The sequence below is a fragment of the Canis lupus genome, chromosome 3 (genome assembly GCF_011100685.1).
Source record: "Canis lupus familiaris isolate Mischka breed German Shepherd chromosome 3, alternate assembly UU_Cfam_GSD_1.0, whole genome shotgun sequence".
Lineage (NCBI taxonomy): Eukaryota > Metazoa > Chordata > Mammalia > Carnivora > Canidae > Canis > Canis lupus.
Genome location: NC_049224.1, coordinates 7,888,508 through 7,913,211, shown reverse-complemented (window position 1 = coordinate 7,913,211; position 24,704 = coordinate 7,888,508).

Below are 24,704 nucleotides of genomic sequence, written 5' to 3'. Positions count from 1 at the left end.
TCATTGACACTCAGGAAAGACTACCACTGACTCTTTCCTGGGTCACTGCACTCAGGTGACAAAACTTGTTGGAGTCTCAACTAACCATCACTTGGTTTCCCAGAGAGCAAGATTAGTAAACGTTTCAGGAACAGTAGTCAAGTATTGAGTTAATTCTGAATTAGAACCCAACATAAGTTCTTGCTTGCTTTCTTTAAAAAAAAAAAAAATTATTTATTTTTGAAAGAGAGAGAGGCAGAGACACAGGCAGAGGGAGAAGCAGGCTCCCTGCAAGGAAGGTGTTATAGGACTTAATCCCAGGACCCCAGGGTCACACCCTGAGCCAAAGGCAGACGCTCAACCGCTGAGCCCCCCAGGCGTCCCCATAATTTCTTTCTTATTTCATCTCCATTTTGAAGGTTGAATGCCCTTCCTGAGATTTGGTCAGCCATTCGGTGAGTTCCACTTTCCTTACCCTCTGCTTACTCACAGGTGTTCCTCGGGGTCCCAGGCAAAAGGCAATAAAGGGACAGAGAAATCACAGTAGCGGTCATCAAAGGTGCTTACAGTTTGGTGAGAGACAAGCCAACAGTTAAAGGATAGCCGTGATTGTTAAAAGGGAGGCTGCAGACTAATCAACTGGAGGTCAAGGGAAAAATGCAGATTACTGAGCACATCCTTAGACGTAGTCTCTAGAGCTGCCAAAGAATCTGGATTTTTAATAAGCATGTAGGGCTGGGGCATGGTGGAGGTGAGTATGCTGCGGGTGATGTGAGCACCACACTTAGAAAAGCACCCCAGGATGACGTATAAGGTTTCCAGCCAGGTGTCTGCCCTCGGTGCTCTGGGGTCAAGGAGGGGCTGACCGTCTCAGCTGACGGGAGGGGTTATAGGGAGGGGAGGCTGGGGAAAGGAGGTTTTATTGTTACAACTATGTGATCCTCTCACATCATCTGGAAAGATGAAGTCATGTAAAGTCTCCTTGACCTCGGTCCCTTGTCTCTAAAACCCCTCCTACGGTATTTCCTACTGGATCTATAGTGTACGCCATTTTCTCATCGGTGTTTTTACTAAACCATCACACCGTCTGTAGCTTGGTGGGTTTCGTGTGTGTCTTCCCACTTCTACACATGTACTGTGAGCAGCGGTTTCCTCCAAAGCTGAGCTTCCCATCCCCGGCTCCGTGTTTCTCCATTTCAATCACAGCGTATGCTTTTCATCTTGAACAAATCAGCTCTTGTCCTTAACTCTGAACTGAAAATATAATCCTTACCTTGCTCAGGCTCAGGCTACTAAGGCCTTGGTTGTTTCTGTCGACTTGAATGTAGGATGTGGGGTGATTTTTTTGGTGACCCTGGACTGCAAAGAAAAAAAATGTCCAACCGAGAAGAAAACATTTTCTTTCTAGAGATCCATCAGGTCTAATGGGAATAAGTCTGTAGTTTTTACCTGCTGAGCAAGGCCTACCCAAGCGACTGGGTTAGAGTAACCAAGACAGCCTAGCACCTTTACATTTGTGTCTTTGAATTTACACTTTGATGTAGAGAAAGCGTGAGATGTATCACAGGCAAATTTTTATGTAGTTAGTCTCTCAAACGAGACATCGGTGAGAAATGAGAAACAATGTCAAACCTTTTTTATACCCAAGTATTATTTCCCTCCTAGCGAAGGGTTGAAATGTGGAGACAAAAGTTGTTGTGTTACCTAGGCAGGAAGAACGATCTGAAAAAATTGTTCCATTTTATGAAAGAAGACACTGTGAATTGAACTGTGTTCCCCTAAAATGCATATGTTGAAGCCCTGACCCCCTATGTGACTGGATTTGGAGAAAGGGCTTTTAGGAGGGAGGTAAGGTGAAATGAGGTCACAAGGGTGGTGTCCTCATTTGATAGGGTTGGAGGTTGTACATGAAGAAGAAGAGAAAGAGATTCTCTGTGCATCTGCACCTAGGAAAGGCCATCTGAGCATGCAGTGAGAAGACTGCCCTCCGCCAGCCCTGATGTGAGACCTTACCAGGACCCGACTGTGCTGACATCCTGATCTCATACTTCCTCGAGGTTCCAGAACTGTGAGAAAATGCATTTCTATCGTGTCAGCCACCCAGTCTGTGGCATCTTATCATGCCAGCCCAAGCAGGCCAGTCCAGAAGATAACACTGGGCAGGGTGGGAGTTTGGATCTGGGTTCTCCTTCTGATTCTACTAGCCTTAGATCTGGTGCTTCTAGAAGTCCTACGAGGCCTCACTCTTCTCTCTGCAGCATGAGGGAGTAGGACTGACTGACTTCAGAAATATATATTTTTTAAATTTTTGAAATCTTTGATTCTCATTACATAAAATGCACTGTTTGTTGAGGATGGTATAAGGTTGAGCCAGAGGCAAACTTTTAAAGGCCTTTTTTGCCCAACTCTCTCATATAGTGAAAAAGGAAATTAAGGCCTCAACATATTAAGGCCCCCTTCCCAACGTCACACTCATATGCCCAACAGCACCTAGACACGCCATCTCTTCTGTGTTCCTCTTCCTGTTACGCTGCTGAGTGGGGTGCCAGCTGTTAAGTACGATTATTGTTTTCTATCATGAACCTATTTTATTGGGAAAATGCTAATAAATTAGAAAATACCAAGCTTTTCAGAATAAGACTTTTTTTTAAAAATTGTATTATGGTGACTTATGATGAAAATACTCTATGAATGTTTGCTTTTAAAGTTACCTATTGTTGGGCAGCCCAGGTGGCTCAGTGGTTTAGTGCCACTTTCGGCTTGAGGTATGATCCTGGAGACCCAGGATCGAGTCCCATGTCGGGCTCCCTGCATGGAGCCTGCTTCTCCCTCTGCCTGTGTCTCTATCTTTCTCTCTCTCTCTCTCTCTCTCTCTCTGTGTGTCTCTCATGAATAAATAAATAAAATCTTAAAAAAAAATAAAAAATATAGTTACCTATTGTTGCATTTAAGTATTCTTCTCTAAATGATAATAAGTAATGCCAAGTGGCATATATAGCAATATTTTAATAAATTATTTAATAAATATTTTAATAAAATGAAAGTTAGGTTTTTAAAAAAGTCACCTGCATATGGTAGATAATTAAATAATACAGATAAGTTGATGATGAAAAGTTTCTCATCCATAATTCTTCATTCCTAATTATTCTCCCCAAAGGCAGAATCTTTTATCTTTTACCTTTTAAATTTCTTTTGAAGATTACCTTGACAACTTTAGAGAATGTGCTTATTTCTGTGTTCTTCCATAAATCAATAAACCACATTCATAGAGTTCCTAGTAAGAAAGTTGAGGTAATGACTCCCATTACCCCATCTCCATCTCCCGTGCTAAAGATTGTTAGTATTATTTTTGTTTTTGCCCAAACCTTTGTCATTTTTCAATAATATCATAAAACTCATTTTTTTGGCAGGGTGTTTGATTCCTCACTTCATAAAATGAGTACATCGAAGTAGTAGAACTCCTACTCTTTTCTCACTTTTGATTTCCTATTTGAACATCCTCCTCCTAGCAGCTACGCCTCTGTTTTTACATTGTCAAGGTTACATCCCATTCTGCAACCATAAATGTGTCTTCCAGCTTGTACAGACCTTGACTTTAAATGTCGAAAACTGATAAAACGATGTTTAATATTCTATTTTTAAAGAATGTTTTGGAAACCCAGATATTCAGTAAAAATGGATTTTGTGCAAAAAAAAGAAATTGAAAATTCGTCCCTTAGGCAATTTGGGATTAAAAATTAGATTTATTTGAATTATGATGGGAGGCAAATATGCCATTATTCTCTGCTTTGCTTTTAAAAAATGACTTCGCTTACATAAAATGTGAGAAAGGGTGTTATGAATATCATTTAAATAATTTTTTTAACTTTTAATATTTATAAAATCAGAATTTTTGGTTCAAAAGGTATGATTAGACACTGCATTAAATTGTATTGCTTTAGAAGCCTTGATAGTGACTTTTTTTGATAATTGCTTTACTCGGTAAAAAACTTTTTTTTTTTTTTTATCTCGGTAAAGTTCTACTTTTAATATGCTTCTGCCACATGAAGCTTAAAATTATTCCAAGTAACTAAATCAGACCCTCACTGTAAATCATCCTTAGAGTCACACCCAAAACACCTGTGTTCTTGTTGTTATTGTTAAAGTGTAATTATGATAGTTGGTTTGGGATGAAGGGAAGGCCTTAATCTTCATCATCTCCCTGTACTAAATTTTTTTATGTCCAGTGAAGCTTGTAGGCGGTTTCAGTGGGCTTTGGATCAAGTGTGTCTATATTTTTAATTAATTATATCAACAACTCTAATAAATTGCCTTTTTTTTTTTCTTGGTGGTCATATTTCCAATATGGTTGCTGGGGAGTTATTTGTATAGCAGGGACTACAAGTCTCTATGCCTTTTTGATGAAAATATGTTCTTGAGCTTCCTTGCCTGTTTAGCATTTCATATCTTGCAGACATAAATCCTGGAGCTAAGCTTAGCTCACACAGCTCTGTATATTTTTACTTCCCCAAGGATAGTTATATCATTTCTGAGGTAAGAGGATCAATATGGAATAGGGTTCTCTAAGTCAGGGCTAAACCAGCACCAAATATAGCACTGATGAAGCATTTAGTGGCTTCCTGGTTGTGATGTTCATCAAAGCTATAAAGCTGACTAATACCAGGATTTGAGCTCTGCAGAGGACTCTATGGTCACAAAATATCTGAGACAGTCTTCAAACCTGTCATGGTGCCTGAAGGTTTCTATTTTTATAATGGATTGAAGTGGAATTTCCTTTTAAAGCCCTTAATTCCTGATTAAATCACATTTCTCATTATGACAGAATTTATTATGAACTAATGTCACTGTGTTTCAGTAGATTCTTCTTGATTATGAACTCCCGGAGAGCATCGATTAGGCTTTATTTATTTATTTATTATTTATTTATTTATTTATTTATTTATTTATTTATTTATTTATTCATTCGTGATAGAGAGAGAGAGAGAGGCAGAGACACAGGAGGAGGGAGAAGCAGGCTCCATGCCGGGAGCCTGACGTGGGACTTGATCCCGGGACTCCAGGATCACGCCCTGGGCCAAAGGCAGGCGCTAAACCGCTGAGCCACCTAGGGATCCACTAGGCTTCATTTTAAAAATATTTTCTGCACTGTATCACAGGATGCTTCTCAGGCATGAGAGTATAGGTGAGTGCTGCTTTTCTGTGCTAATCAATTTAGATGCATTATTTTCTTTAATTCTCACAACGAGCCCATGAGGGAGGCACTGATTTCACCCATTTCATGGATGAATAACTTAAGGAAACAAGGGATTAAGCCACTTGGCTAGAGGCAAACAGCTAGTCGGATGGTGGAGCCAGAACTGGTCTACGTGCCTGAACTCATCCAGAGTGTCATACGATTGGAATACTTTTCAAATTGACTTCTTTCACTTAATAAATTGCACTTAAGGTGCTTCCATGTGCTTTCATGGCTTGATAGTTCTCTTAGCCCAGAATAATATTCCCTTGTTGGGACGTACCACGTTTCTTTATCCATTCACCTGCTCACAGACATCTTGGTTGTTTCCAAGTTTTGGCAATTTTGAACCAAAGGTGCCATAAACTTTGTTGGCAGGGTCTTTGTGGCTAGAAGTTTCCAGATTCTTTCATCGGCTATCAAGGAGCACAACTGCTGGGCTGTCTGGTGAGAGTATGTGTACTTCTGTAAGAAACCCCCAAACTGTCTTCCACAGTGATCGTACCATTTGGCATTCCCACAAGGAATGGATGAGAGTTCTTGTTGCTCCACATCCTCGTCAGCATTGGGTGTTATCAGTATTCCAGATCCGGGCTGTTCTAGCATGCACCTAGTGGTATCTCAGTGTTTTAATTTGAAATTCCATGATGTTGACCATTTTTCGTATGCTTATTTGCCATATGCATATATGCATATGTATCCTTTGGTAAGGTATCTGCTCAGGCCTTTGGCCAATTTTTTTTTTCAAGATTTTTATTTATTTATTCATGGAGAGACAGAGAGGCAGAAGGAGAGGCAGGCTCCTTGTGGGGAGCCCAATGTGGGACTTGATCCCGGAACTCCAGGGTATCCACCTGAGCTGAAGGTAGACGCTCAACCACTGAGCCACCCAGGTATCCCTGGCTAATTTTTTTTTAAGCTGGTTATTTGCTTTTTCATATTATTGAGTTTTAAGGCTTTCTTGGTACTTTTCAGATAATAGTCATTTATCAGATTTATCATTTCGCCAATATTTTCTCCCAGTCGGTGGTTTGTCTTTTCGTTCTCTTGGCATTGCCTTTTGCAAGGCAGGAGTTACTTAATTACTCTTAATTAAGCCCAGCTTTCTGATTATTTCTTATATGAATTGCTTCTTTGGTGTGGTATCTAAAAAGTCATCGCCTTACCCAAGGTTATCTAAGTTTGTCCTTGTGTTATCTTCTAGGAGTTTTATAGCTTTGTGTTTTACATTTAAAACTGTGATTCATTTCGAGTTAACTTTTGTAAAGAGTTTGAGGTCTGTGTCTAGGGTCCTTTTTTTTTTTTTTTTTTTTGCATGTGGATATTCGGTTCTTCTAGTGCTGTTTGTTGAAAAGACTCTGCTCCATTGTATTGCCTTTGCTCCTTTAGCAAAGATCAGTTTACTGTACTTATGTGGGTTTATTTATGGGCCTTCATTCTTCTTCATTGATCTGTTTCTCCATGGTTTTACCAATACCACACTGTCTTGATTACTGTGTTTTTATAGTAAGTCTTAAAGTTAGGTAGAGTCACTCTTACAATTTTGTAATTTGTCAATGTTGACTTGCCTGTCCTGAGTCCTTTGGCTCTCCATGTACTCTTTAGAAACAATTTGTTGATATCCACAAAGAATTTTAATTGGAATTATGTTGAATCTACAGACCAAGTTGGGATGATTGACCTCTTGACCATACTGAGTCTTCCTATCTATAAAAATGAAGTTTCTTTCTACTTATTTAGTTCTTCTTTGATATCTTTCATCTGAGTTTTGTAGTTTTTCTCATATAGATCTTGCACATATTTTTTTAGATTGATACCTAAATATTTCCTCTTTTGGGGTGTTAATATAGATGATAATGTGTTTTTAATGCCAGATTCCACTTGTTAATTTTTGTTGTATAGGAAAGTGATTGACTTTTATTGCATCATGTGGCCTTACTATACTCACTTATTAGTGTTAGAAGTTTTTTGTTGTCGATTTTTTTTTTTCAGATTTTCTACATAGGTCATCATATCCTTTGTGAACAAAGACAGTTTTATTTCTTCCTTCCCAGTTTGTATACCTTTTATTTTCTTTTATTGTCTTATTGCACTAGTTAGAACTTCTGGTATGATACTAAAAATTAGTGGTCAGAAGAGAGTTTCTTGCCCTGTTCCTAATCTTATCTGGAAAGCTTCAGGTTTCTTATTATTAAGTATGATGCTGGCTATAGATTTTTTTTTGTGCACGTTCTTTATTAAGCTGAGGAAATTTCACTCTATTCTTAGTTTTCTGAGAGTTTTTTTTTTTTTAATGAATTGGTGTTGGATTTTGTCAAATTCCTCTTTGCACCTATTAATATAATCATGGGACTTTTTTCTTTAGCCTTTTGATGTGCTGGATTACATTAATTGATTTTTGAATGTGGAAACTGCTTTGTATTACTTGGGATAAATACTACTTGGTTGTGGTGTATAATTTCTTTTTATACATTGTTGGATTCAATTTGCTAATATTTTGTTGATTTTTGCTTCCATGTTCATGAGAGATATTGGTTTGTACTTTTCTTGTAATATCCTTGTCTGATTTTGGTGTTAGGATAATGCTTATAAAATGAGTTAGGAAGTATTCTGCTACCTTCCAGAAGAGATAGTAGAGAACTGTTATAATTTCTTTCTTAAATACCTGGTATTTAAGAAAATAAAAATTTCACCAGTGCAATCATCTGGGCCTGATGTTTTCTGTGTGGAAGATTATGAATTTTTAAAAATGTTTAAGTGGATATGGGACTATGCAGTTGTCTATTTGACCTGTTTGAGTTTTGGTAGATTGTGTCTTTCAAGGAATTGGCGCATTTCATCTCGGTTATCAAAGTTGTGAGCATAGGGTTATTCACAATATTACTTTATTATCCTTTTAATGTCCATGGGATAGTGCTGTCCTCCATTTAATTTCATACATTAGTAATTTGTGCGTTTTTTCTCTCTCTTTTCTTACTTAGCTTGACTAGAGGCTTATTAATTTTATTGATCTTTTTCAAAGAATCAGATTTGGGTTTTGTTAATTTTCTTTGTTGATTTCCTCTTTTCAGTGTAATTGATTTCTGCTTTAATTTTTATCATTTCTTCTGATACTTTGAATTTGATTTGCTCTTTTTTTCTAGTTTATCAAAATAGAAACTTACATGATTGGCCTTAGATATTTCTTCTTTTCTAATATATGCATTAAGTGTTATAAACGTCCCTCTAAGCACTGCTTTCATTATATCCCACAAATTTTGATAAGATACTTTCATTTTCATTTAGTTGAAAACATGTTTCAATTGTTCTTGAGATTTCTCCTTTAACCCATTATTATTTAGAAGTGTGTAGTTTAATCTCCAAGTATTTTGGGGTTTTATGGTCATCTTTGATATTGATTTCTAGATAATTCCATTGTAGTCTGAAGCAGACATTGCATGATATATTCTATTCTTTTAAATTTAGTAAGGTGTATTTTATGGCCCAGAATGTGGTCTATCTTGGTGAATGTGAGCTTGAGAAGTATGTGTATTCTGTTGTCGTCGGATGAAGCAGTCTGTAGATGTCATTGATATCCAGTTGATTGATAGTGGTGTTGAATTTAACCATTTTCTTACTGCTTTTCTAGCTGCTGGATGTATTTCTGATTGAAGGGTGTTAAAGCCTCCCACTATAATAGTGGATTCATCTATTTCTCCTTGTGGTTTTTATCAGTATTTGCCTCATGTAGTTTGATGCTCTGTTGTTAGGCACACATATGTTAAGGATTGTTATACTTTCTTGGAGTACTGACCCCTTAAAATTATGTAATACTCCTCTTTATTCCTGATAATTTTCCTTTCTCTCAAATTTCTGTCTTGAAATTATGATTGCTACTCCTGCTTTCTTTTGATTAATATTATGATAGTGTATCTTTCTCCATCCCTTTACTTTTAATCTACATGTGTCTTTATATTTAAATTGGATTTCTTTTATACAACATATAGTTGGGTCTTGTTTTTTGATCCACTCTGATAATCTCTGTCTTTTAGGTGGTCTGTATTTAGACCATTGACATTTAAAGGGATTATTGATGTAGATGGATTAAAATCTACCATATTTGTTATTGCTCTCCGTTTTCATTTTTGTTCTTTGTTCTTATTTTTGTCCACATTTTTTCTGCCTTTTGTGTTTTATTTTTTAAAATTTTTTTATTTTCTTTTGCCTTTTGTGTTTTAATTGAACATGTTATGTGATTTAGTTTTCTCTCCCTTTTTAGCGTATCAGTTATACATCTTTTAAATTTTTTTTAGTTATTGTCCAAGAATTTATAATATACATTTATACCTAATCCAAGACCACTTTCAAATAACACTATACTACTTTGTGGGTAGCATAAATACCTTATAATGACAAAATCTTCCTAATCCTTCCATTAGAATATATACATTATAGAATACATTGTTACTACCATTATTTTGAACAGATTGCTATTTACTAGATCAATTAGAATAAAAAGAGTAAAAGTTTTTATTTTATCTTCACTTATTTTTTTTCCAGACTCTTTCTTTCTGTAGACTCCATTTTCTGACCTATATTGTTTTTCTTCTTCTCTAAATAACTTCTTTTAACATTCTTTTTAACAGATTTACTGAAAACAAATTCAATTTTTATATGCCTGAAAGTTTTCATTTCTCTTTTACTTTTTTTAAAGGATTTTTAAAAAAGATTTTATTTATTTATTCATGAGGGACACACAGAGGAAGTCAGAGACATAGGCAGAGAGAAAAGCAGGCTCCCTGTGGGAAGCCTGATGTGGGACTCAATCCCAGGACCCTGGGATCACAACCTGAGCCAAAGGCAGATGCTCAACCACTGAGCCACCCAGGTGCCCTCTCTTTTACTTTTGAAGGTTAATTTCACAGGTACAGAATTCTAGTAGGTTGGTGACTTTTTTCTTCTCAACACCTTAAATATTTCACTTCACTCTTTTCTTGCTTATATGGATTCTGAGAAGAAGATGGATATAATTTTTATTTTTGCTCCTTATTAGATAAGATCTTTTTCTTCTGGCTTCTTTCAAGATTTTAGAATGTTTTTTTTATTTTCTGAAATTTGAATATGATATGCCTGGATAGTTTTTGTTTGGTTTTGGTTTTATTTGGTATTTGTCTTGCTTAGTGTTTTCTAAACTTCTTGGGTCTATGGTTTGGTGTCTGACATTAATTTTGGGGAAAATTCTTAGTCATTATTGCTTCAAATGTTGCTTCTGTTCCTTTCTCACTTCCTTCTCCTTTTGGTATTCTCATTATGTATGTTGCATCTTATGTTGTTGTCCCACAGTTTTAAATATTCTGTCCTGTTTTTTTTTCCAGTCTTTTTTTTCTTTGCCTTTCTGTATTGGAAGTTCTGTTGTCACATCGCTAAGCTTAGATATTCTTTCCTCAGCTGTGTTTAGACTACTAATGAGCCCGTCATAGGCATTTTTCGTTTGTTACAGTGTTTTTGATTCTTAGCATTTCTTTTTGATTCTTTCTTAGAATATTTATCTTTCTGCTTAAATTATCCATCTGTTCTTGCATGTTGTCTACTTTTTCCATTAAATCCCTTTGCATATTAGTCATAGTTTTTAAAAAAATCCCTTGTCTGATCATTCCTGCTATATCTGACTCTGGTTCTGATTTTTTTTCTGTCTCTGCAAACTCTTTTGCCCTTTAAAATGCCTTGATGCCTTGTAATTTTTTTTTTTTTTTTGGTTGAAAGGTGAACATGATGTAGTGGGTAAAAGGTACTGTAGTAAATAGAACTTTAGCAATGTAGTGGTCAGATTTGTGGGAAGGGATGTGTATTATAGTCCTATGATTGGGTTTCAGTTTTTTGGTGAGTCTCTGCTCCTGAGCTTTGAACTTTACGGGTGCCTTTCTGTCCCCCATTGCTTAGGTATGACAGGATGGCTAGAGAAGCCTGGAGTTGGGTATTTCTCTTACCACACGTAGGTTAGTTTCTAATAAAATCCCAGCAGGCTAGACTATGGTGAAATAATTTCTCCATAAGAAACAGAATAAGAACAAAATTCTTTGGTGTATTTCAAGATACACCTTTTTTTTCTCCCCATGTTGGAACTCTCTATTATTTTCTGTGAGGCTCTAGTAAAGCTCCTAGAGGTAAAACTCTCAATGGTGGATGGGCACTCTTCTATGACAGGGTCATCCTGGAGTTTTTAAACTCTCAGTTGTCTGCACTGAAACTCCACCAATTTGTTAAGTAAAGTTCAGGTTTTCCTACTCTTGCATTGATTCTCTCAGAGGTTTCTGCTTTGGTAAGTTGGGATTCACTTTATCCACCTGGTTGTCTCTCCAGTTTGGGGGGCAACAGTTTGTTCTGTGACCTCATAGTACTGTTGGACCTAGGAAGAGTTGTTGATTTTTCGATTTGCTCAGCTTGTTTCTTGTTAGGATAAAGTGGTGACTTCCAAGGTTTTATATATATATATATATATATATATATATATATATAAATATCTTGGACCAGAAATCTGAAGTCTGCCTGAACTCTTGATAATCATTATGCCCCATATTTTCCCACTAACTATTGGTCGACTTGAAGTCTGGGGGTGTGGTATTTTAACCTGGACTATCTAGGAATCAGAACCTGAATTAAAGTCTTGTGTATTATTGTTTTATCAGAAAGTTTAATCCCAGGGAGCAAGAGGCAGGGAGAGGAGTGAAATAAGGAAAAAAAAAAAAAAAAAAAAAAAAAAAAAGGATAGCCCATGTGAAGATTTGTTATAAAACTGACCATGACCTGGTATCAACTCTGATTGACTATTAAAATTCAAGAGATCTTTGAAAAGCCTATATAAATGATTACTTTTTAGAAGAAACTATGGGGTAGGGTGATAAGAATTTATCTGCTGACTCAGTCTCACATTCATTATAGTTTTACTCCATAGTTTAACTCTTTTACACTGCACTTTTAGCTTGTCCATATATTGGCAAAAAAAAAAAAAATCATTTCCATGGTGTGTAAATTTGGGTTCCCTTGAAAGAAGAAATTGAATAAAGACTTGGGGCTTGGGTAACCTATTTGGAAAGTGATCCCAGGAACCAAGAGTCTGGGAGTTGAGAGAAAGAGGGAAGGAGAAAAAGACGATATAAAGATGTTTTATTGAGGTTCCTGCTGTCAGCATTAGGAGCTCTATTCTACTAGGAATTCCGAGAGGCAGTCAGTACGTTTCTCAGAATTGTCTATCCAGGGGATGGGAGGCTGGGACATTTATCCATTGTCTCCCATCCCTCATTTAATGAGACTTGCTCTGGGGGGCTAATAAATCTCTTCCCTTTTTAGGCAGTGCTTACATGTAGACTGAAAGGACTTCTGGGATATTGGAGAGGCCTTCTAAGTTTGAAAAGCAGAAATTTGAGAAGTCACTAGGAGCCTGAGCTTGTGTATAAATGCCCATCACAGAGGTGGGCCAAAGAACTATGCCATGGATTACCAGATGCCTCAGAGAGCAGGAAGCCTTGGGCCAGATGGTCAGAGTAGTATTTCTTTTGTGAGATAGTGTGAAATTGGGCCTCCAGAACGGTGCTGACATGCTGAATTTAAGTGGCTCACATTGTCTATTTGGTCACAGGCCTTGTTAAAAACATTTGCCCAAGACTCTATCTAGGGGGAGCCCTACTTCTGTGAAGCAAGTTGGTTGATTGCAGTAGCTGGAGCTGGAACAGAAAAGTAAAAGCAAGAGGGCTTACCATGTTGTACAGGAGGTAACTGACATCCTTGATTAGGTGCTTCTACAGAAAAATTTTTCAGAGGAGTTTAGAGCCTATGTTTTTCTATACACAGAGATTCACATTTGTGACAATGAGCGAGTGAGTCTTCATGTGGGGTAGATTGCATAGGTGGCTGTAAATTCTTTTCATTCAGAGTTGGAGTCTATTTCTTCACTCTTTTGACTCTGGACGGGCAGATAACTTTTTCCTTTTAGTCTCTAGATGGGGAGGAGTTACACCACTGGAGCTAGCCATGTGACTCCCATTGACTAAAAGAATGAAGTGGAAGTGAAATTTTGCAATTCCTGGGACGTAACTATCAAGAGGTCTTACAGCTTCTGACTTTACCCTCTCCACTAAGACCACCAGACGAGGAAGCCAGTCTAGCCTCCTGGAAGATGAGAGGCCATGTGGAGGAGAATCAAGGCATCCTAGCTGATGGTGAGCACCCTCTCCTAGACATGTGAGTAAGGCTGTTGTGAATCCTCCTAGCTCGACTACTCCTCCACTCAGTGAAATCATATGAATGAGTCCAGGCAAAACCAGATCAGACTGCCCAGCCAAGCCATAGAATCGTGAAAAAAACAAAATCATCGTTGTTTTAAGAGAATAAGTTTTGGATGGTTTATTATATAGTAACAGGTAACTAATCTAACATGGCCCAAATCCTAGGTCTTTGGAAGCATTTTTTATGCCTCAACTAAATAGATGACTATGTTAAATGATGTGTTCATAAGTTTGCAGGTACTAATAAGGTTTCCTGGTGAGTTCTGGAGAATTCTTTTTCTGTATTCAACAATTGAAGGAATCACAAAAGAGGAGTCACCATTCTGTGCCAGAAAGTAAGCTTATGAAAATTATACCTCAGTTAAATAAAAGGGTAAATAGTACCTTAAATAGTCTGTGTAACTACAAAGAATAATTTATATGTATGAATTCTTGGCTTCTGGGAGAAGAATATCATCAGTTTAGTGACTCAGAATTTGCCTGTGTAGATGGTGCAATTTTGTACTCTGGTCTGAATCTAAATGATTCTGTGGATCATCGTGGTTACTAGCATTTACTAGAAGGGCCAAAGGAATGGGGCTCTGTTGGCTGAGTAGGGACTGAGTTTGTGCTGGTAGTGTTCCAAAGAGGTTCAGAAACTGGCAGTGATAGGAAAGGGGAGGAGAAACCCAAGAATATAGATTCCTTATCTTTATGGCTTTGCTAGGCACTGCGATGTCTAAAACCCAGAGATAACACATTTTCCAATGCTAGAGAGGAAATCTCACATCCTGCATTTGTAATTTGTAGCAACAGAAATTTGAGTTTGGTTAAAAAATGGAAAAAGAGAGCTAATGGAGTTTTACAAGATCACTGATTAAAAGAAATCCTCCCTGCATGGTATTAGGTACAGTAGCTCTGGTTCTTTGACCAAGTGATACACTTGGACTTAGGTTATATAACTGGAAATTCAGGGGCCAAATTTATCTACCTTCTAGTGTATTTTGTTTAGCCTGCACTCTATATGAATGTAATGTGTGGCAATAATTGAGCATCTTTATAAAAAATCCAAGACCTCTTGAGTGAAAATCCCTGTTTTCAACATGTCTTGAAAATTAGATGACCCAGCAATAGCTCTAGAGTGAAGAATGGCATCCATCTGAGACACGTATCATATTCCTCAGCCAACAGAGTATACTGTTTACCCTGTTAGTCCTGTTGCTGTAGCATGTGTCAGCTTTTCTAGATTCATTTTGAAGGGGAATGTACCCTGGTAATCTGGACTTAATTGACTATTTAAGCAACAATAAATGCCTTGGTTTTCCACAGGTAGAAAATAATAAGAAAAAGTAATCTTCACATGAAATATCCATTTTTAAAAAAGATTTTATTTATTTATTCATGAGACACACACACATACACACAGGCAGAGATACAGACAGAGGGACAAGCAGGTTCCTATGGGGAGCCCGATGTGGGACTCAATCCCTGGACTCCAGGATCATGACCTGAGCTGAAGGCATACCCTCAACCACTGAGCAACTCAGGCTTCCCAGGAAATGTCCATTTTAAAATCATTTCCACTATTAAAAAGGCCCCAGTTCAGGTTGAGGATGCATAGGTTTAGATAAAATGCTTTCAGGGACCGCTTCACAGCTGGTAAAGAGATGCTTCCAGGCTGACAAGAGGAAGAAAAGAGAGTCACCGGTCACTGGGAGTGAAAGAGGACCCGTGTTTTACTCTCGATGTTCCCTGGGCCAAAAAGCTGTCTGCTGAGTCTGTGCAGTGAGAACCATAGGCAGCTCCTCCACAGAAGCAGCACAGATCTACAAACCTGCTGAAAAGGACATAATATACCTCGTAGGCAACCTGTGTGAACAATGTGCGAGGACAGAGTATTCTAGTCTCCACCTCTTCCTGATGTCTTGGCTTAGTAGAAGGTCTTAGAACTCGACAGAAACCTCTTAACAGGAGAGAAGAAGCCAGAGAATGGCAAAATTAAGTTTCCCACAATCTCAGTGAAATGGTGTTTGGAGTCAGTACTTATTACAGAAAATAGAAAATAGAGGATTTTTTTTGTTGTTGTTGTTTTGTTTTGTTTTAACACATCTAGACCTGCGGACTGATATTCATGGCCATTATATTGTCAAAGAACGTACTCACTTTAGGGAGGTTAAAAAAAAAAAACATATTCCACTAAGTAGAGTTAGCTTGTGTTTTCATGATATTGTGGTTTGTTGTTGTGTTTGCCCTCTGACACTGTAAAGTTTATAAACTACATCCTGTGATTCTGTACTTGATTATTGCATTGAATATTTGAGTTGTGATCGTGGGAGTTAATTGCCCTCACATGTGTTCAGTCATTGGCTGCCAGCTCAGCGTCTTTGTTGTAAGAGCCTCCTTATGTTTCTCCTTCCCACCAGCCAGAAATGTTTCCAGGGCTGTGCACAGGTAATGGCTCTCTAAATTGCCACTGCTCAGTCATCTTCCGGACAGGGTTTCTTCAAGAGTCAGCAAACCAGCCGGACCTTCCTTCAAGGACTGCTCTCCAAGGGAGTGGACCTACTTTGTAGGGACAGGGTTTGCACTGGGAAAGTGCTTTCTGTGGTTCCAGGGTTTTATTTCAGGGCATTGAGATACACCGTTGTTCAGGCTTAAACCTTAGTTGAGAGTTCCACTGGAAATTTTATCCATATAACCACTGTGTTCATTATGTATTTGGAAAATATATGATGATTGGCACTATGTGTTCCGGATAACATATAAGATCCAGGAGCTGTTCTCTGGCTTAGGAGCCTCATGGGTAGGAGATGAACATGTGCATGATTGGAAAAGGATGTGAAAGTACTGTGGTGGAGGTAGCACGAGGAAATAAAGGGCAAGGATTGGGATTTGGGAACTCAATCTAGGAAAGGGATGGGGAAGCGTTTTGGGTGAAGTGATATCCAGGGTGTGTTTTGAAGTAAGGAGGTGGAATTATTAAGGAGAAGAAACAGAGATGGTCCTTGAATGCCATGCTGGGAAATGGGAACTACTCAAACTGGGTGTGGTTTTACGTGGCACTGTTAAAGGATTCCTTTTTTTTTTTTTTTTTAAGATTTTATTTATTTATTCATGAGAGACGGAGAGAGAGGCAGAGACACAGGCAGAGGGAGAAGCAGGCTCCCTGCAGGGAGCCCGATATGGGACACAATCCTGGGTCTCTGGAATCATGCCCTGAGCCAAAGGCAGGTGCTCAAACACTGAGCCATCCAGGGCCGCCCCTGCACCCTCCCCCCCACCCTCCGTAAAGGGTTCTAAGCAAGAAAAGAGCTTGATCTGCTTTCCTTTCGGAGTGAGCACTTTGGTGACGGTGTGGAGGATGAATTAAGAGCAGAGCAAAGCCAGGGGAAGGGATATCTATTAAAAGGCAATTAAAATAACTTAGATAATAAAATATAAGAGTCAAAACTCAGGCAGTAGAAGTAGGGATGGAGCGAGTGAGAGAAAGAGACAGAGAGAGACAGAGAGAGATTCAAAAGATACTAAGAAGAAAGAGATTTATGCTTTGAAGACCAATTGTATGTGTGTGGTAAAAAAGGGAAGGAGTCAAGGATGATTTCAGTTCTCTGCTTGGGTAATTGGTTATATGATTGGATCATTCATAATATTAATGAACAAGATGGAGGAGCAGACCTGAGGAAACTGATGATGAATGAATCTTCGGCTTTGTTGACTTTGAGGAACCAGTGCAAGTCTCAAACAGAGGTTCCAGTTAGCATTTGAATATATGGGTCTGGACAGCATGGAGCTAGCTGGACTGGAAACAAATATTTTGGAGCCTTTAGCACATAGGGCTAAAACCTGGGGGATGGATGAGATCATCCAGGGATTGTTTGTAAAGGGCAAAGAGGAGAGTATCAATTATAGATTTTTAAGGCGCCTGACTTTTAAAGGATGATCATTTGAAGGGGAGTATATAAAACACTTTTGTGAAAACAAGCAACTAGGAAAGCAAGAAGAAAACAAAGAGAGGGTGAAATATGGGAGCAAGTGGAATAAATAATAGAGAGTGACCTCTTGGAAGAAAAATTAGCAAAACAATTATAATTTTATTTAATGATTAAAAAATGAAGCGAACAAGTAAACCATCTGGAAATTTAATCAGATAGCTTTTTCTTTGGGTAAATAGTAGGATAGGAGTTCAAATGTTTTTGAAGTAAATTGCTTATTAATCTTGTTTTTGGCAATTCCTGTTGCTGCATCTGAACTGAAAATGAGTGAAGACTATTTAAAGTGCCCTATGGGACAGCAAATTTTAGCATTAGTGCTATCCAGCATATCTGCTTCAGTAGCTGAAGAAAAAGAGCAGTTGTAAAATTTACCGATGCAATGACTAAAGCCCAACGTGGCTGTAGTAGTTTGCTAGGCTGCCGCAACAAAGCACCACAGACCGGGTGGCTTAAATAAGAGAAATCTATTTCCTTGAAAGACCTTCACTCCAAATACAGTCACATTTTGAGGCATTGAGCATTAGGACTGCAATGTATGCATTTTGGGGAGGCGCAATTCAGCCCATGACAATCCCAAAAACTCAATCTGCTAAGGAATTTTAATTCTATGTATTGAGAGGGAGGACCTTTTCTTACCTAGTCATATTTCGAAAATTTCAAGTTTCAGAATGTGTTTATTTTGATCACAGACCAATTTTATTTTATTATTATCAATAAAGTAGATAACTATGTATGGTGAAAGGAAAACATTTCACTGATTCACTAGTGGGTGCTGTATAGCTGTCATTGTAAATCATGGAATGATTGCATGAGAGGTTAAGGACAGTCACAGATTCTTTGACACCCTTTGAGAGGTGTGTTTGGTGGTGAGGGTGTGGGGTGCCTCATGTCAATGTCCCCTTCTTGAATCTGGTTGGGTTCTCTCTCTGCTTTGATCATCCTAGAAGTGATCCTGTTCTGGGCTTCAGCCTTGTGATACTGGCAGCTTCTATTCATGTCTCGTGATACACTAGAGGACCCTAGAGGAGCCATGAGCTGTCAGATAAGAAGTTCACTACCCTGAGACTGCCATACTGGACAGGCGATGTATAGGTGATCTGGTCAATGGTCCTCTTTCAGACCCAGTTGTCAGACATAGGATATGTAAGGGTTTGGGATCTCTCATCTGCCAACTGAATGCCACTAAATGACCTTGGTGAACCCCACATAGACATAAATACTTGTAGAAATATTTCCTACAGCCTACTTCCCATCACTGCACTGTCTTCATGAAATAGACCTTCTATGTGTTCAAGACTTTGATGGCATAGTATCAGCTGAGAGATTTTTTGTTTGTGATGTGAATTTTGGGGGGATGGTACTCTACTTTTTTGTTCAGGGCCACTGATAATCCTTAACTTGACATTGGGAGTTCAAAAGGAAATAAAGATTTGCTTCTTTGCAGAAATGCTGCACTGAGGAAAATGTATTATATTCAAGCAATATTCTGTGTAAACAGCTAATAAATCAGGGGAAAAAGGGAAAAAATGTTAACAGTAATTTAGCAGCAAATGGGGCATTTGACCTGCAGCTCCCAGATGAATTCTCAAACGACATGAATAATTTATTTTAGGAAGGTGAAATGATATGGGTTATGTAATGCTTGATGAGAAATTGCAGTCGTAATCGTGGAAATTGCTTCTACTTAGCAGGGTCACCAGCAGAGGAAGGAGCAGTCCCAGGATATCATTTTCCACCTTGAGAATCTTGGCCAAAGCAGTGCCTAAGTGCTTTCTGCCCAGCTGTGAGCCAGCTAGTGTAGCCGAAGTTAGCTTCATTTCCAGAGACCTCAAAAGCCCTTTGAATATCTAGCACCCAAATGGCCTCTGTGCTATTTTCTGAGAGATTGTGCTCCAATCACTGTTCCTCATCTTAGAGCTGCAGTTACATTTCCTAGATTTGCACAGATGCAAGGCTCTCCCAAAACTAGGATAAGCTGTCAAGTTGTAGGGCAGCTCGGTTGCTCCTTGGAATTAATGCCCTAAGGGACAAGCCCTCCATAGAGCATTCTGAAAGCTGACAGCTTAGTGTTGGCAGCTGAATTTTGACATTTCAGGCTATTATCAAAACTCTCTCTAACAGCTGAAACGGTGGGTATGTGACAGTTAAGCCTTCTGTGAGGCATGTTTATCTGGCAGGAAGAATGCTATCAGTGCCTTATTATTCTATTTCATTGTGCATTTCAGTGGCTTTCTGATAATCAACTAAAACTAGTGCATTGTTGAGATATCTAAAGGGACGGTGCAAATAAAGAGCCATGAGCCATGGAAAGAGGCGACCTTAGGATTTTAGCCTCAAGACCATGCTTAATTTTTTTTTTTTTTGAGACCATGCTTAATTTAAAGATACTGCCTTCCCGCTTCAAAATACATAGTTGGAAAAATTTACCACTGAATTTCTGAGAAATGTAAAAAACCTCACAAGATTTTACCTATTTGGTAGTCTCTGGAAAAGCTTATGCTTGGTCCTTCCCCTCAGGACTTAGAAGGATGTAATGAAACACCGTATTTCTTCCCAATCTGGAGCTGACACACTTAGATATGTTGGTGTCTGAAAACATATTGTATCAAAATAAGGAGCTGAAAGGTGAGGTTTTTAAAAAATTTCTTTAAATACAATGTGGTCCTTTTAATTTTAATTCCATTAAATACTGAAGAAAAATCAATGTCTGACAGATGAAAAAGGGCAGAGTTCGAAGAGCCATTTTGAGAGAGTCAGAAAAGGAAGAGATGGGATTTTTTTTTTTTGATAGCAAAAGGAGGAATAGTGATCCTATATTTACTACCTATACACAGTATATATTTTTGTTAACAAAGAAAAAATGAAATTACATCAGTGATGATAAAGGAATATGGCTCTTTGTTTTTGGAAGAAATGGTTAAAAACGCACTCTCCTTATTTCTTTCTTAGAAAACCACACCTCACTCCCCCATGCTAACCATCAAGTCAACTCAGAGGCTTAAACTTGGTCCCAGCTCTAGTAGAACCCTCACCAAAAAAAATGCAGCAAAGAATTCTATCTTATTTTTAATACTGGAAAAGCACAAGTTGAAATGTATCATTAAAGTGATTAACCCAACCAAATCCCCCTGGTTGCCGCAAATTGAATGTGAAATTGTAGAAATCTTTGACACCCTCTGATTCATGATCAAAAACTGAATTTGATAAAATAACTTTGATATGAGTCATTGGTCACATTTTCCATGTGTATATACAACACCAAACAGGCAGTCTATTCAGTAAATATAGCTTCTTGAAACAATTCTAAGTGAAAAAAATATATATTTAGTTGGACTTTTCTCAAAGGTTAAGTTTAACAGAGACACAGATTTTAAATCAATCAGGCCCCAGTCTGATCCATAGGTTGAGTTGTATGGTAGTTTTGCAGTGACATTAATAATAAATAATAGCAACACAGCATCTAGAACTTAAAAGAATGTGTATGATCTGCTAGGCATGGTTCTAAGCTGACACACACGCACCTCCCCTCACATATACGTATATATGTACATATATTATATATATATAAATGCTTATACATATGGATAATAGTTCATCTTCAAAACATCCTTGATGGATAGATGCTATTATTATCCCCATTTTTCAGAGAAAGAAAAGAGGCTCAAAGAGTTTAAATATTTTGTTCAGGGTCACAGGTGGTAAGGTTAATATTTAAGTGGAGACCATCTGACTATGAAGCTTATGCTATTTATTTATCATTACATGATAGTGTCCTTTGGTTGAGTTTTCAGGACATCTACATGATGAAAAATATTCATTCAAAGTTTACCTGCAGCCCCAAAATCTCAAGATTCCTTAAGAGTTTCTTCTATATAAGTGAAGATGAATAACCACAATAGAAAAGATATTTTCAATGCTTCCAAATAAAAATGTCTGGAGGCAGAGCTGATAATGGAAAAATATTGATTGTGAGTTTTAAAGGTGAGGAACTTCAAGACTGATAACAGCCAAATTTATATCCTTAAAATTTCCCTCTCATATTTGCAAATTCCCCTTTCCACATTTGAAAAGCTGGTTTTTAGAAGTGATGACAGAAGTATTACAGAGTCAGCCCTAATGACAGCTGTTAGCTCAGATTAGTGCAAGTAAAAATTTCTCTCAGTTTCTGCTGCACATCTGTTATAGTTTTTTTTTTTTTTAATTTGTGGATAGTGGGCTATAGGGTGTTGTACAGGAGCTTTTCCTATATATAAAATATTTTTTTGTACTTCCTTTTTTATGACTTTGCCTCATTTCCTGAAAGTTTTTCTGTTAATGCATTACAACCACTTGGCTTCAAGCAGACACCAAGGAGTAAATAATAGTATGAACGCTTCCCTCAAGTAAAATAGAGGTTTACTTGGACTTAAAAATATCTTAGCTTTATTTTTTTATATATAAATGATTTTTTTCTATATCATTACGTACCTCTGATTTTGTGTTTTATTACAGCTATTAATTGAAATATTAAGATAAACCAAGTTGGCGAAATAAGTTCTCTCTTTTTCCTGAGATTTCCATTTGCTTTGGTCAGAAGATTATGTGGTCCTTTCCTTATTTATTTTGTCAGGAGTTTAAAAGCAAAAACAAAACAGAGAATAAGCTAATTGGGTGGCAAAAGTATAAGGCCTTTTGACTCCTTAATTTTGTCTTTGCCAAAAGGGTTTTAGTAAATGCTTTTGAAACAGTTGTGCACATATATATATTCAGCTCCTTATTTATATTTGTCACTATTGAGAAAGAATGGAGCTTTATTTGGAATTTTTACCGAAGGGGATGACTATGAATATTATCACCATCAATCTCTTAATATCTGATCAGGGCAGCTCTCACAGCGACAGCTGCAGTGGGCCTTCCACCTCCATGAGCTGTCTTGGGTCACATGGTCATATAGAGCCGGGGAATGACTGTAATAGAGCTAATGTTTTCAATGTTTCAGATACAAAAATGTCTGGAGGCAGAGCTGGTAATGGGATAATATTGATTTGTGAGTTGAAACTCATCAGGTCCAATAATAGCCACCTTTACACCTGAAGAGCTTCCACAAAGTCTGGCTTCTGGCCAGTTCTGGCTGTACTGAGAAGGCTGCCAAGAGAAATGAAAAGTCTACGGGTTTATACTCAGGTTCTAAAAGTTCTCAAATTCCATTCCATAAGGCTCCAGAGATTGAAATTTGTTTCTAGGAATCTGACCCTGAATCTCCTTATCGTCAAATTAGGAATAATGCTATATATATATATTTCCCTAAGGACTAAAATGAGATGAACACCTATAAAATTTTCTGAGTCTCTCAATAAATGTTGCTGGGTTTCTCTTAGTGAACATACCTATTTTTAGTTTGCTAGTAGCCTAACAGTCATTTCCATTTTTACAATGGTGATGAAAATAAAAAAGTAGATATTGACCAAGATCTATTTTTGTTGAGTCAAGAAAAATTTACATTTGGTAGGACTCTTTCTTGTAGAATTTGTAACATTTAGAGTCTTTCACAGTGTGGTCCACAGACCACCTGCGTCAGAAACACTGGGAGTATTTGGGAAAAAATCAGTTACCTTCCTCTATCCCTGTGGGGAAGGTACATAAGTGAACACGTATTTAACATCCTCAGGATTTTTTTCCCTAAATTTTCAGAAACATTGCCTTACCATACCTGTATCTGTGTCTGTCTCATATATAGTGCTTTGCACTTACAAATCATTTTCATACTTAGGATGTCGTCTGATTCTCGGAGCAACCTTGTTAGATATAAGGAACATTTGATATCTCGTGTTTATAGATGAGGAAACTTGATCTAGAGAAGTGAAGTTTCTCACCCAAGGCTCAAAGACATTAAGAGGTAGACCTTAGGTCTCTGCATTCAGGGTTTCTTATCCCATTCTCTATACTACATCTCATCCATTCTCCTTCTACAAAACAGAATGTTACCTGCAGATTGGGCTGCAGGTGAGTCTTGCTACTGTACAACACCTATTCTATAATCAGTGGAGATATATCAAAATTTTTCAAGTAGTAAAATGACCTCGTGAAATCTGTGCTCTATGAAACAGCCTAGAGATTGATTTGGAGAGGAAAAAAAAGGAAGTGAATTGGAAGACCCATGCTCCCTTTTCCTCATCGGCTGTGTAGGCTGGGTTACTTAAGCCAAAGTTCCCAAGTTGCATCTTAGAAGGCACTGGAAATGAAAATTTTTTTGAAAAAGACTTGGTTGTGAAACCCAGAAAATGGTACTTTATGGTACTTCCTGAGGAGTTTTAGCATTACTCACATGAATATGGCTATCTCCTCTAGGTCATGAACTCTGTGAATATAGCCATGTGTTACTCATCTTTGTATCCATAGAACGTAGTTTGGTGTTGACTATATGGTTTAATTTAAACATGTTTGTTGTTCGTGTCATAAACTTGAGTGAGAATAAAAAATTGTTTTACATTGCCAAAGATAAATTATTGTTTATATATGTAGCTTGTCTTTGTACTCTTAATAGATGCCAACATAAGGCCGTAGGTCTATTTACTCACTTGATCATCATAACCACCCTATTAGAAAAACCCCTTTTTTTTACACATGAGAAGCACAGGGTGGTTAAGTAACAACCAAGGTCAGTTATTTGTCTAAGCCCTAGTCCTAGTGGGGTTGTGATTTGAAGTAGGTAGCTTGGTTCCAAAGCCTCATCATGCCATATGAAATTCATAAGTGTATCATTATGTTTCAAATGCTTATCACTGTTGATATCATATAATATTGGTATAAATTGGAGTTTAATAGGTGCACCATATGCTATGATAACAAACAGCACTAATATACCAGTGGCTTGACCCAATAAAAGTTTATTTCCTACTTACTTAGAGTTTGATGTGGCTTAGATGACTTTCGTCTGTGGCTCTCCTCCAAAAGATGACTCAGCGACCTGGGCTGCTTTCATCCTGTAGCTATGCCAGCTGGAACAGGTGTCTTCCAGGGTCAGCAGGCAGTCGAAGAGAAATGAAGGAGGCACATCAGCTCTTAATGTCTTGGTCTATCAGGTCACATGTTATATCCACACATATTTCATTGGACAGCAGTATTTACACAGTCCCGCTTAACTGGGGGTTATGCGGGACTAGGAAATGTAGAGGAGCATATGAATCTTTGGTGAGCACTAATAATTTCTCCCACAATAAAACAGGATGATAAATACACAAAACTAAAATATGGGGAGGAACATGTTTTATTCTGGCCCTG